Below are 12320 nucleotides of genomic sequence, written 5' to 3'. Positions count from 1 at the left end.
AATTTATTCCAAGGCCTTGGCAGCTAATGCTTCAGTCACTATTAATAGAAAACTGTGCAAGTAGTGTAGGTGGTACTTTCAGTTTAGTGGTGCTGTAGTTAATTTCTTTAATTTATAAAGTATTTATAAATCTCATCTTTGCAAAGCTGCTGAAACTGTGTAGGCAGAAACCAGTTATCTCCTTATCTCATAGCCTTCCAAATTGTATCTTCTGTAGCCTACATAATCACTTGCACTCCTCTCACTAAATCTGTGTGACCCCCATCTGTTACTTTGTATCTTGTGAAACAGCTAATTATTTGCATGGCTTATGACTAAGAATTGTTTTGTCATTCCAATTACTCTACAGCAGGTTTTTTTTACAGAGGGTGTGGTACAATTTCAGATTTGTTGTTGTCGTTGTTGATATTTAGTCACTATATTGTGGACAACTCTTTGTGACCTCAAGGACTGTAGCCTTCCAGGCTTCTCTGTCCATGGGATTTTCCAGGCAAGAATACTGGAGCAGGTTGCCATCCCCTTCTCCAGGGGATCTTCCCAACCCAGAGATCAAACAGCATTAGCAGGCGGATTCTTTACAGCTGAGCCGTCAGGGAAGACAATTCAGATTCCTGAGTTCTAGATCAGCCCAGTTAAAAATTTCTATTTCATCTTCATGAATTTGCCTCAGTTATATTTGGAAACCCCTGTACCCTCACAGGCTCCTTTACATGATGCTAGTAAAACCATATCACACTCAGGGTTTTCATGGTATGTCTTTTCTCATCTTTTTACCTTTCCCTGTTAAAATAAAACTTCATTTCTGCTTCCTGACATTTGAATTTCATATCATTTTTTCACTTATGTTTTCTTCTTTTGATCCAGTTACAATGGAAAACCCATTCCTAGCTTGAGGGGCATACAAAAATAAGCAGTGTGCCAAATTTAGCATCACTTGGCATTCCTTGCTCTACAGTAGAGAATAAACTTAATGCTGTCTACAATGTTGGATTCAGTATTCAGAGTTCATTTTTATTTGCTCATTTGGTATTTATTGATTATTCAAGTTGGGAAAAGTGCTGCAAAGTTGTAAAGATAAATAAATAACACAAGTGAGAGTGAAAGCTCAGTTGTGTCCAACTCTTTGTGACCCCATATGGACTATAGCCTGCCAGGCTTCTCCGTCCATGGAATTCTCCAGGCCAGAATACTGGCTTGGGTAGCCGTTCCCTTCTCCAGGGGATCTTCCCAACCCAGTAATAAAACCAGGGTCTCCTGCATTGCAGGTGGATACTTTACCAGCTTAGCTACCAGGGAAGCCCCCAAAATAACTCAAGCAGAACTCTCTATATATATTATTTCCAAAAGGAGAAATAATACATTTAAATGTATAGAAAATCCAATATTAAATGTGATAAGTGAAAAGGGGGGTATTATGGAAAATACTGGGCCCTGATTTGAGGTTTTTGAAAAAGAATTTGCATGCAGTAAAAAGCACAGGTGTACAGTTTGAGAAGTTTGACAAATGCATACTGCTGTGAAACCACCATCCCGGTCAAGGATAGAAAGGTATCTCATCACCCTGACAAAATATAATTTGCCCCTTTACAATCAAACGTTCACCAAGATCGACCATTACTGAGATTTGCCTCAAATTAAATTAGTGTTTAGTGTATGTAAATAAAATCCTACTGTAAGCCCAACAATAATGATCGATCTGTCTACTTCTCTCTTTAGTTCCAACATTTATTACTTATGATTTGTTGAGCTCTGTTATTAGGTGCAAGCAATTTAATATTTTTAGATCCTTTTGTTAAATTGATTCTCTTACAATTATAAATATTCATTATACCTGGAAATACCCTGTGTCCTGACATCTACTTTATCTGATATAAGTACGGTCATGTCAGTTTTATTTTACTGTGTTTACATAGTGTATCTTTTCTGATATTTTCACTTTCAACTTTCCTATGTTAAAAATTCATCTCATGTACACTGCATATGAAGTCTTCCCAGGTGGCTTAGTGGTAGAAAATCTGCCTGCCAATGCAGGAGACCTGCTTTCAATCCCTTGTTTGGGAAGATCCCCCCGGAGGAGAAAATGGCAATCCACTCCAGTATTCTTGCCTGGAAAATTCCACAGACAGAAGAATCTGGTGGGCTACAGTCCATAAATAGTCAGACGTGACTGAGTACACAGGCACACATACTGTATATAGACAGAATTTTACTTATTTATCCAATTTGACAATCTTTGACTCTTAATACGAGCACTAAGTCCACTTATATTTAGTATAATTAGTGATATTTTGGGGTTCAATTGTACCTTTTTACTCTTTGTCCTATTTTTTGTCATCTGTCCTTTGTCCACTGTTTAGCCATCACTGCCTTTTTTTGTTTGTTTGTTTTGGTTTTTAGGAAACAATAAAAATCCCTTTAGTTTGCTGCTTTTCATTTCACTTTTTTCATTTTGAAGGGCCATCACAGTATCATTTACTAAATTCTATGAGAAAAGTTGCCCCTGGATGGTTGTGCCTAGGAATCACTGAGGAAACCACAATCCCATGTAGCGTTAACAGTGTGGTTGAGCCAGGCAGACTTCACAGGCCACTGTGTCTTCTTTCTTTCCCCCAACCCAATCCAAGCTAAGCGAAGACTGAGTGGCCAGAAGGTTTGGAGGGAACCAGTTTAATCCATGATAAAGCAACTGGCTGGGGCCTGGGAGGCAGAATTTGCAGAGCACAGGCTTCCCCAGACCAGGATTCAGGTAGGTGACCCCCAGGAGAGTCCTCTCTGAGGACTGAGGCTGGCCCTCAGTACCTATTTGTAGATGGTTGGTGGATCTCAGTCGTTCCAAATACTGAAAAGTGATGTGTGAACAATGACCTTGGGTGTTCTCTTCATCTGTGTTCTAGACTGGGACCTTGTACTGCCTTCCAGTTTCACAAAGAACTTGTAGAATGTGGAAGGGAAGAGAGAGGGTCCCAATCACAGCAGCTCTCAACCCTTAAGGCAAGATCTAGTGAGGGCCTGCTGAAGCTGAAGCTCCAGCACTTTGGCCACCTGATGTGAAGAACCAACTCACTGGAAAAGACCCCGATGCTGGGAAAGGTTGAGGGCAAGAGGAGAAGGGGGCAACAGAGAATGAGATGGTTGGATACCATCAGTGAACTCAATGAACTTGAGTTTGAGCAAACTCCAGGAGATAGCGAAGGACAGGGATGCCTAGTGTGTTGCAATCCACAGGGTTGCAAAGAGTCAGACACGGCTTAGTAACTGAACAACAACAACAGCAAGGCCTGGATGAACACCTTTTATTAAAAAATCTGCAGCGAGGTAAATTGCAGTTCCTATTGCTGTGGATTATCCAGACTCCTATCTGAGAAACCAGAGGTGAATAATGATTTTGGGGAGCCAGCCAGGTCCAATATAAAGATACTTTTGTTGAAATTTAACACCCCAAGGTAGTCTCTCCAGAACTGGGATCAGAATGTACATCCAAGGGAAGGACCATTCTGCTGGTGCCAGTTCTCTAGCAGAGGTTGTTGGTTTGGATTTCCTCCCATCTCCATGGTTACCGAGAACCAGACAGGCTATTCAAAGTGTGGTGAATATAGAACTGATCCACCTTCTAGGAGAGCTGAGTGCAGACTAGTTGGGGTCAGTGGTCACTTGGGTCCTCTGTCCACAGTCCATGCTGAGGTCTATATCTCACAGGCAGGGCGCAGGATCAAAAAACAAAGACTGCAGGCAGTCTTGAGCTTAATACTACCCCTGTGATCAGAGTGGTCTCAGTTTCAAAGCCTCATCTAGCTGACACTCAAGAGGATGTTCCATTTTAAAAAGTGTTTTTACACTTTTGTCCAAGGCTTGGATTGTTTTAAGTGTCCTGTCCTTTCTTTCTCATCTCCAGGCCCCCTTTCTGTTATTGATGTACAATGTCCAAACATAAACATCTGCTGTGTATATCGAATGGCCTGTGAAGAGGGAGGGTCCAGGCACATTTCCTTTCTCCCTCTAGAAGGATAGGAAGTTTCTCCCAAACCCATGTATACTGTGATTGAAAATATGGAAGTGGGTGATAAAGTCTATGGGTGGGGTTATTCCTTTGCTCCATTCTTGACAAGTCTTTTCTTCTCTTGTCTCTCCTTGAAGATGGAGGGCATCGTGTGTTTCAGAGTAGAGAGTGTTCTCCTGGCTAAGTGGGGATACCACTGTCAGGACTCATGGGATGATTGACCCTGTGGAGAGCCTGGCCTGGACTGGGGCACATAAGCATGAGGAAACCTCAGGTGTAGCCTCTGAATGACCCTGTCAGCTCCCTTTTCTTCCCAAGGGGAAAAGGATCATCAGGACAAGAACTCTTTAAGGATCTTGCATGTGTCCTCAGGCACAGACGTGGTGCAGTCTGTGGTTCTCAGATCTGTGAGTATCTCATGGTCTTTCCTACTTGCCATGGTTATGTCTCCAAAGAGAGAAACAGTCTTATAATCATGATTTTCCACATGTCCCAGGAAACATCTCTTGTTCCAGCTATCAGGAAAGACATGAAAGCTGACCTGGCCTCCTAATAGAAAACATGAAGTTTTTATTTGCAAACTCTTTGTCCAGATCTGCTACACATTTTTTGTCTTAACTTTTTTTGTTAGTAGTGTGTATAGAATTCCGTGTGTTCTTTGGGGCTGCAGCTTCTTTCAATAGAGGACACATTCACATCTCATTTAGAATTTCATTCAAAAATACCCCTTTTCTTTAGGAGTTTCATTTCTGCAATGTAGCTCAGACAATTGATTAAATCTTGGATTAGGGCCTCACCCAGGTGACCTTGAATATTCTGTTTGTACAAGAACTACCTATCTTTGTATGCCACCAAGCCATTTCCTGGAAACACATAATCATATCTTTTTAACCACATCATTTTCCAGCTTCTGCACTTTATCAAAAGTCAACCCACTTATTACTCAGATTTTGATCTTCTGCCTCAATTTGCTTAGAATGCCATTTATTTCTTTCATAGTTTCCTGGCAAGAGGCCAACAGGGTCAAGGAGGAAGAAGATGGGGTCAGGAACCCTCAAGCCCCTAGTTTCCATCTCTCTCCCTTACTTTCTGTTAAAATAATGAAAATATAGTAATAGATTGTTTTTACTATTCCACTCTACCTCCTATGCAGAATTTTGCTATTCACTGTTTCAATTAGTTTTCTAGTGGCTATTTTAGAGATTACAGTATGCTTCCTTAACTTTTCTTCTCCCTGGAATGGATATCTAATTAATGCACACAAGGCAAGAATTATTTTCATTCTCATTTTCTTTAGTTGGATCCACTTCCTGTGATGACCCTTGCAACTCTGCTCTGTTAGTTCCCGATTCTCTCGAGTTTTGTTTTCCTGAAAGTTTCTTTATTTTACCTTCTTTTTTGAAGAATATCTTCACTGTATATAGCATTCCTGGCAAATGTAATTTTATTTTTTAGCACTTTAAAGATATCATTTCATCACTGTCTCTCTTCCACTAGCTGTCCTGTTCATCTTCTGCTATATACATTGCTTGTTCTCTCCCTTTCTCTCCCTTTTTCCCTTTTTTCTACCTCCCTCCTTTCTTTCTTACTGGATGCTTTTGAGATATTTTCTTTATATGTCATTAGTAGTAGTTTCACCAGGCTGAGACCTTGTGTAGTTTTTATTGTATTTATCCTGCTTGGGATTTCTTTCTTCTTGGCTCTGTAGACTGATGTTTTTAAAAGCTTAAAAATTTTATTTGAGGTTAATATTTTTTCTTTCCCATTTTGCTTCTCCTCTTGGGCCACCAATTACATGTATAGTAGGTTCCCTGCATACAAGCAGTTCTGTTCCAAGAGGACATTTGTTAAGTCCAATTTGTTGGTTAAGTCCAACAAAATTAGTCTAGGTACCCAAATACTGGCTATAATATTGCACTGTAATAGGGTTTATAATACTTTTCACAAAAATAATACACAAAAATAAACATAAAAAAATAAAGAAAGCTATTTTTTTTAAGAAAGCATTTTTAATTTTACACTATGGTGCCTTGAAAAGCACAGTAGTATAGTGCAAGAGCTGGCATCCAGTGGATAGGCAAGAAGAGTTACTGACTGCAAGAGGGAGAGATGGTGTGCTAAGGTGGAACGGAAGGATTGTTAGCGATAGGGAATGGAGGACAATCTGCGATTTCACTTATGCCTGACACTGATAGCACAGGTTCTGGTTCCTTGCTGGAATAAGATGCATGGTCACAACTTCAAGAAGGTTCATATTTTGAAGTTTGTATTTAGACTGTTTGCTATTATCACCACCTAGGTCTCTGTGGCTCTGTTTATTTTTTCAAGCTCTCCTTTTTATATCTGTGCTTCAGATTAGATTAGTTTCTATTTACTGGCCTTCAAGTACATATTTTTTCTCTATATTGTCGTTATTTCCCTCCAATAATTTTATTTCAAATATTGTACATTTTTAGTTCTAAGATTCATATCTGGTAATTTTAAGAGAGATTTCAATCTGTTCCAAAACTCCTTACCTCTTTAACATTCTATTCATCTTTGGCTATAAATTATTTAACATATTTCCAACAGTAATTTTGATGTATTTGGCTGCTAATGCAAACAAATGTACCATCTGAGTATCTTTTTCTATCCACTTGCTTTCTACTTTGGTTATAAATTTAATTTTCTTGCCTCTTCATAGGTCAAAAAAGTTTTAACTCTATGTAAAACACTATTGATGGTATATTGAAGAAAATCTTGATTTTGTTACCTTCATCAGAAGAGTATTGAATTTTCTCTACCTGGCAGTTACATTTTTGGTGAATCTCTTTATCTTGTGAAGGTTCTTGTTTTAGGCTTTATTAGGGTGAATCTATGGGCTTCCCAGGTAGCGCTAATGGTAAAAAACCCACCAGCAAATGCAATAGACATAAGAGACACGTGTTTGATCCCTGGGTCTGGAAGATCCCCTGGAAGAGGGCATGATAACCTCCTCCAGCATTCTTGTCAGGAGAACCCCATAAAGAGAGGAGCCTGGCAGGCTACAGTCCATAGGGTTGCAAAGAGTTGGACGTGAGAAGTGACATAGCATGCACACATGCAGGGTGGATCTACATTTACTCAATTTTTCCTATACAAACGTAGCTCCGTATTTTGAGAAAGACTTTTACTTCTAAAACATTGGCCTATCTGTGTTTCACTGAAATTCTTGAATTGCTTGATATATGAGCTGTTCAGACACTTTTAAAATTTTGATATACATTCATCTTTTTTTTTCTTTTTTGGTTTGCTTTTACTTTCTAGTGTAACAAGAATTTCCAGGCTCATCTCTTCCTTTCCCTGTACCACTTCTAGAATCAGTCAATGGGAAATTGGAAATCAGCCATAAGGAGTTTTGTTTCATCTCAGTTACTAATAGTATTTTAAAACAAAGATCTGGATATACTTGTATTGATGATGCATTGTTCTTTCTGGGCCCTTTCAGGGAAAGAAATAGAAAAAAAAAAATTAATGACTTCAAGAGTATTTCTACTTCTGGCCATAGAGCACTGCTCTTAGAATGACTCTGCTGCTATAAACAACTAAAAAACTATATATACCTCAACAGGTGTCAGACATTAGAAAACAGCCAGAATAGGACTGTGATTCTTGAGAGAAAGAAGACAAATAAGTCAGACTTATGCTTGATGTACGTTACTCTCTGATGTCAGCTTTCTGGGCTTACGGTGCAGGCAAAGAGAAACCAAAGCTGAGCAATCTGAACCGGCTGAAGAGCCAGAAGTCAGGTGGAAGGACGTAGAGAAGGATCAATGTGTTGGAAAAAATACTGGGGAGAAGACAGCACAGAGACAGAGGTTCAGAGAACTATAGTGAGGTCTTCTTGAATACTTACCTTATTAATTCTCTATACATGAATAGGGAAGCATTCCATGAAGTGCTTGGGGTAACACCAGTCTAAACAAATCCTAGAGCTCAAATATACCAAAAGCAGAAATACAAAGTTAAATACTTTATGAAGCCTTAGGGATAGTTCACAACTTTAGAAGTTGAGTCAAATCAACTATAGTATAGACTAAAGATTTCTCTGAACTTCTCTTCACAAGGATTAATAGCCATCCCCAAAGGATCAAATCTCCTTTAAGCAGCTTACCTACATGCTAGAGAAAACTCCAAGCTCATTAAAGAAATAGAATCTATTCACCCAACATAAAAATCATAATTTCTAAGATTCAATACAAAATTACTAGGTATGCAAATAAGCAGGAAAAATATGATGTATAACCAGCAGGAAAACGAATCAAAAGAAAGAGATGCAGAAATGGAAAAGATGACACTGTATTAAAATAGCTAATGTATATGTCCCAAATGCTCATAATAAAAACAAAACTATGAACATAAGGAGGAGAGAACTAGAAGATAGCAGAAAAAGAGCAAAGCTTTTAAAAAGAAGACTGTAAAACTTTTAGAGGTGCTAAACCATATTTGAAATAAACAGTACACTGGATGATATGAACAGCAGATTAGATGCCACAAAAGAAAGATCAGTGCACTTGAAGACATAGTAATAGAATGAAGAACAGAGGGAATCAGACCTGAAGGTGGAAGAAAAAAATATTTGAAGAAATAATGATCAAGAAATATTCTAATTTGAATTATGTGAATCTAAAGATAAAAGGAGTTCAATAAACTCAATCAGCATAAATATAAAGGAAAAGCACATCAGAGTCATATTTTGAAAACCACTGAAAAATTGTTTTAAACTTTAAAATTCAGTATTAATAAAGATTTAGTGAAAACCTTTAAGTGTGAATGAACGATGTTGAATCTTTACTAGATCAGTTTGCTTGCCAGAAAATAACACGAGGGTCCAGAGTGTAGAAAGTAATTACCAGACCAAAGGATAAGAAGTAAGTGCTAAAATAAAGAAATGATAATGTAGACAGTTAATAAGGAGTAACTGACCAATATTTGTCCACCCTAAGGCAATATCTGTTTTCTTCACTCTATTATTTAAATTAATGTATCTTTAATGCCTTCATATTTTCTTTGTGAGTTTAGTTTTGTGAGGAGCTAGAACTGAGAAAATTCCATGTACATCTATGATTTAATGATGTACTCTTTTTAACATGTCATTTAGCAAGTCATTTAGCCTTCCACAGTGATAAATGCAAAAAAGTAGAGGAAAACAATAGAATGGGAAAGACTACAGATCTCTTCAAAAAAATTAGGGATACCAAGGGAACATTTTATGCAAAGATGGGCACTATAAAGAACAGAAATGGTACGGACCTAACAGAAACAGAAGATATTAAGAGGTGGCAACAATACACAGAAGAACTATACAAAAACGGTCTCCATGACCCAGATAATCAGGATGGTGTGATCACTCACCTAGAGCCAGACATCCTGGAACACAATGCCAAGTGGGCCTTAGGAAGCATCACTATGAACAAAGCTAGTGGAGGTGATGGAATTCCAGTTGAACTATTTCAAATCCTAAAAGATGATGTTGTGAAAGTGTTGCACTCAATATGCCAGCAAATTTGGAAAAATCAGCAGTGGCCACAGGATTGGAAAATGTCAGTTTCATTACAATCCCAAAGAAAGGCAAAGCCAAAGAATGTTCACACTACCCCACAATTGCACTCATCTCACACGCTAGTAAAGAAATGCTCAAAATTCTCCAAGTGAGGCTTCAACAGCTCGTGAACCGTGAACTTGCAGACATTCAAGCTGGATTTAGAAAAGGTAGAGGAGCCAGAGATCAAATTGCCAACATCCACTGGATCATCGAAAAAGCAAGAGAGTTACAGAAAAAGATCTATTTCTGTTTTATTGACTATGCTAAATCCTTTGACTGTGTGGATTACAATAAACTGTGGAAAATTCTTAAAGAGGTGGAAATACCAGACCACCTGATCTGCCTCCTGAGAAATCTATATGCAGGGCAAGAAGCAACAGTTAGAAGTGGACATGGAACAACAGACTGGTTCCAAATAGGGAAAGGAGTAAGTCAAGGCTGTATATTGTCACCCAACTTATTTAACTTATATGCAGAGTACATCATGTGAAATGCCAGGCTGGATGAAGCACAAACTGTAATCAAGATTGATGGGAGAAATCAATAATCTCAGATATGCAGATGACACCACCCTTATGCAGAAAGTGAAGAAAAACTAAAGAGCCTCTTGATGAAAGTGAAAGAGGAGAGTGAAAAAGTTGGCTTAAAACTCAACATTCAGAAAATTAAGATCACGGCATCTGGTCCCATCACATCATGGCAAATAGATAGGGAAACAATGGAAACAGTGACAGACTTTATTTCTGGGGGCTCCAAAATCACTGCAGATGGTGACTGTAGCCATGAAATTAAGACACTCATTCCTTGGAAGAAAACTTATGACAGCATGTTAAACCTAGACAGCATGTTAAATAGCAGAGACATTACTTTACCACCAAAGTCCATCTTGTCAAACTATGGTTTTTCCAGTAGTCATGTATAGATATGAGAGTTGGACTGTAAAGAAAGCTGAGTGCTGAAGAATTGATCATTTTTAATTGTGATGTTGGAGAAGAATTTTGAGAGTCCCTTGGACAGCAAGGAGATCCAACCAGTCCATCCTAAAGGAAATCAGTCCTTAATATACATTGGAAGGATGATGCTGAAGCTGAAACTCCAATACTTTGGCCACCTGATGTGAAGAACTGACTCATTTGAAAAGACCCTGATGCTGAGAATGATTGAAGGCAAGAGGAGAAGGGGATGACAGAGGATGAGATGGCTGGATGGCATCACCGACTCAATGGATATGAGTTTGAATAGGCTCCAGGAGTTGGTGATAGCACAGGGAAGCCTGGTGTGCTGCAGTCTATGGGGGTCACAGAGAGTCAGACATGACTCAGTGACTGAACTGAACTGAACTATTTTAGCATCTCCTGGAGTTGCTGCAAAATTAATAATGCCACATATATGAAATAAAGAGTCTTGCTCTTTGAATTTGCTCCTTGAGCAATATTGATTTTAAAAATTATATAAATTACACAGTGGCATTTAATGAGTTGAGACTTTTCCAATGATATTAACCCTCTAAAATCACTTATACAAAAGAGCAGTTTTCTAAATTCATTTTAAGTCTTCCTTACAGCACAATAATTTTTTAAAAAATCTAAATATGTATGCCTTCCACTATCTATTCACCTACCCATCCATTGATCCATTTACATTTTTTGAGAAAACTACATTGATTATAATACCTAATTACTGTGCAATTGTGGAAACTATTCCAAATTAACTAAGAAAACATAAACATGAATATTCCACTTAGCAGTAGTCTAATAGTAATCACAAATCTCATTAACATTATGTTTTATGAATGTATTTATTCATATCATTTCATTAGAATTTCATAACCATGTGCACGGTAGGGGGGAGAAAACTGACATGATTCCCATTTTCAATATGGCAAATATAACTTACAAGCAAAAGAGATTTCCCTAAGGCTCAAGTGCCTGGTATTGGACTTGAAATCAGGTATTTTGGTTGGTCTTCCAGAGTTTTTTCTAATATGAAAGAAAATGTCTTTGGAAACAGCTGCAAATTTGAATACTGCCCATATATTGATTATACATTCACTAAAAGTACAAATGGTATCATATTTATATCATTAAATTAGATATACAATTAAATTTAATTTCATGTATTGGTTTTTCTATGTGAGTAAATCTCTTTAACATTGAAGTGCTGTCACAAGAACTAAGGAACCATAGTACTAATGAACAGTTTTAGATAGTAAATTAGATTTCTATTGTTGCATAATCAGTTGCAAATATAGCAGCTTATAATTGCATTCTTTGATCATCTCCCAGTTTTGGTAGGTCAAAAATCTGGCAAGACATAGGTGAAATCTCAATTCAGTGTATTACAAGCCAAGATCAATGTTTCAGCAGGGTTACAATTCAATCTAGGACTTGGGATCCTTTTTCATGATTACTAACTTTGGCAGAATTTATTTCCTTCTCATGTTTACCATGTGGTTCCTCCCATATTCAAGCCAACAATAGTAGGTTGAACTTTTCACATTCTTCAAATCTCTCTGATTTACCCTTTATCCACACCCCTCTGACTTCCTTTACTGCTTTTAAGAGCTCATGTGATTGCTTTCTGCCTACCTGGATAATCCCAGATAATCTTTCAATCTTAAAGTCAACTGATTATTAACCTTAATTACAGCTCCAAAGTCTTTTCTCCACCTGATGTAACGTATTCATTGACATAACACCAGGGACAAAGGTCATAGGGACAAGATTCTGCCTAACACAGAGATACTTCCTGGAAGAGCTA

The 12320-nt window shown here is 37.9% G+C and overlaps 1 pseudogene; it reads right to left on the bottom strand.

Moving 5' to 3' along the window:
- Positions 1 to 4328: 4328 nt before the first annotated feature.
- LOC122675198 lies at positions 4329 to 4994 on the bottom strand (annotated as a pseudogene).
- Positions 4995 to 12320: the final 7326 nt, after the last annotated feature.

This window comes from Cervus elaphus, chromosome 19 (assembly GCF_910594005.1).
Source record: "Cervus elaphus chromosome 19, mCerEla1.1, whole genome shotgun sequence".
Lineage (NCBI taxonomy): Eukaryota > Metazoa > Chordata > Mammalia > Artiodactyla > Cervidae > Cervus > Cervus elaphus.
Note: the sequence above shows the minus strand (reverse complement) of the source record. Positions and strands in the feature narration are given on the sequence as shown.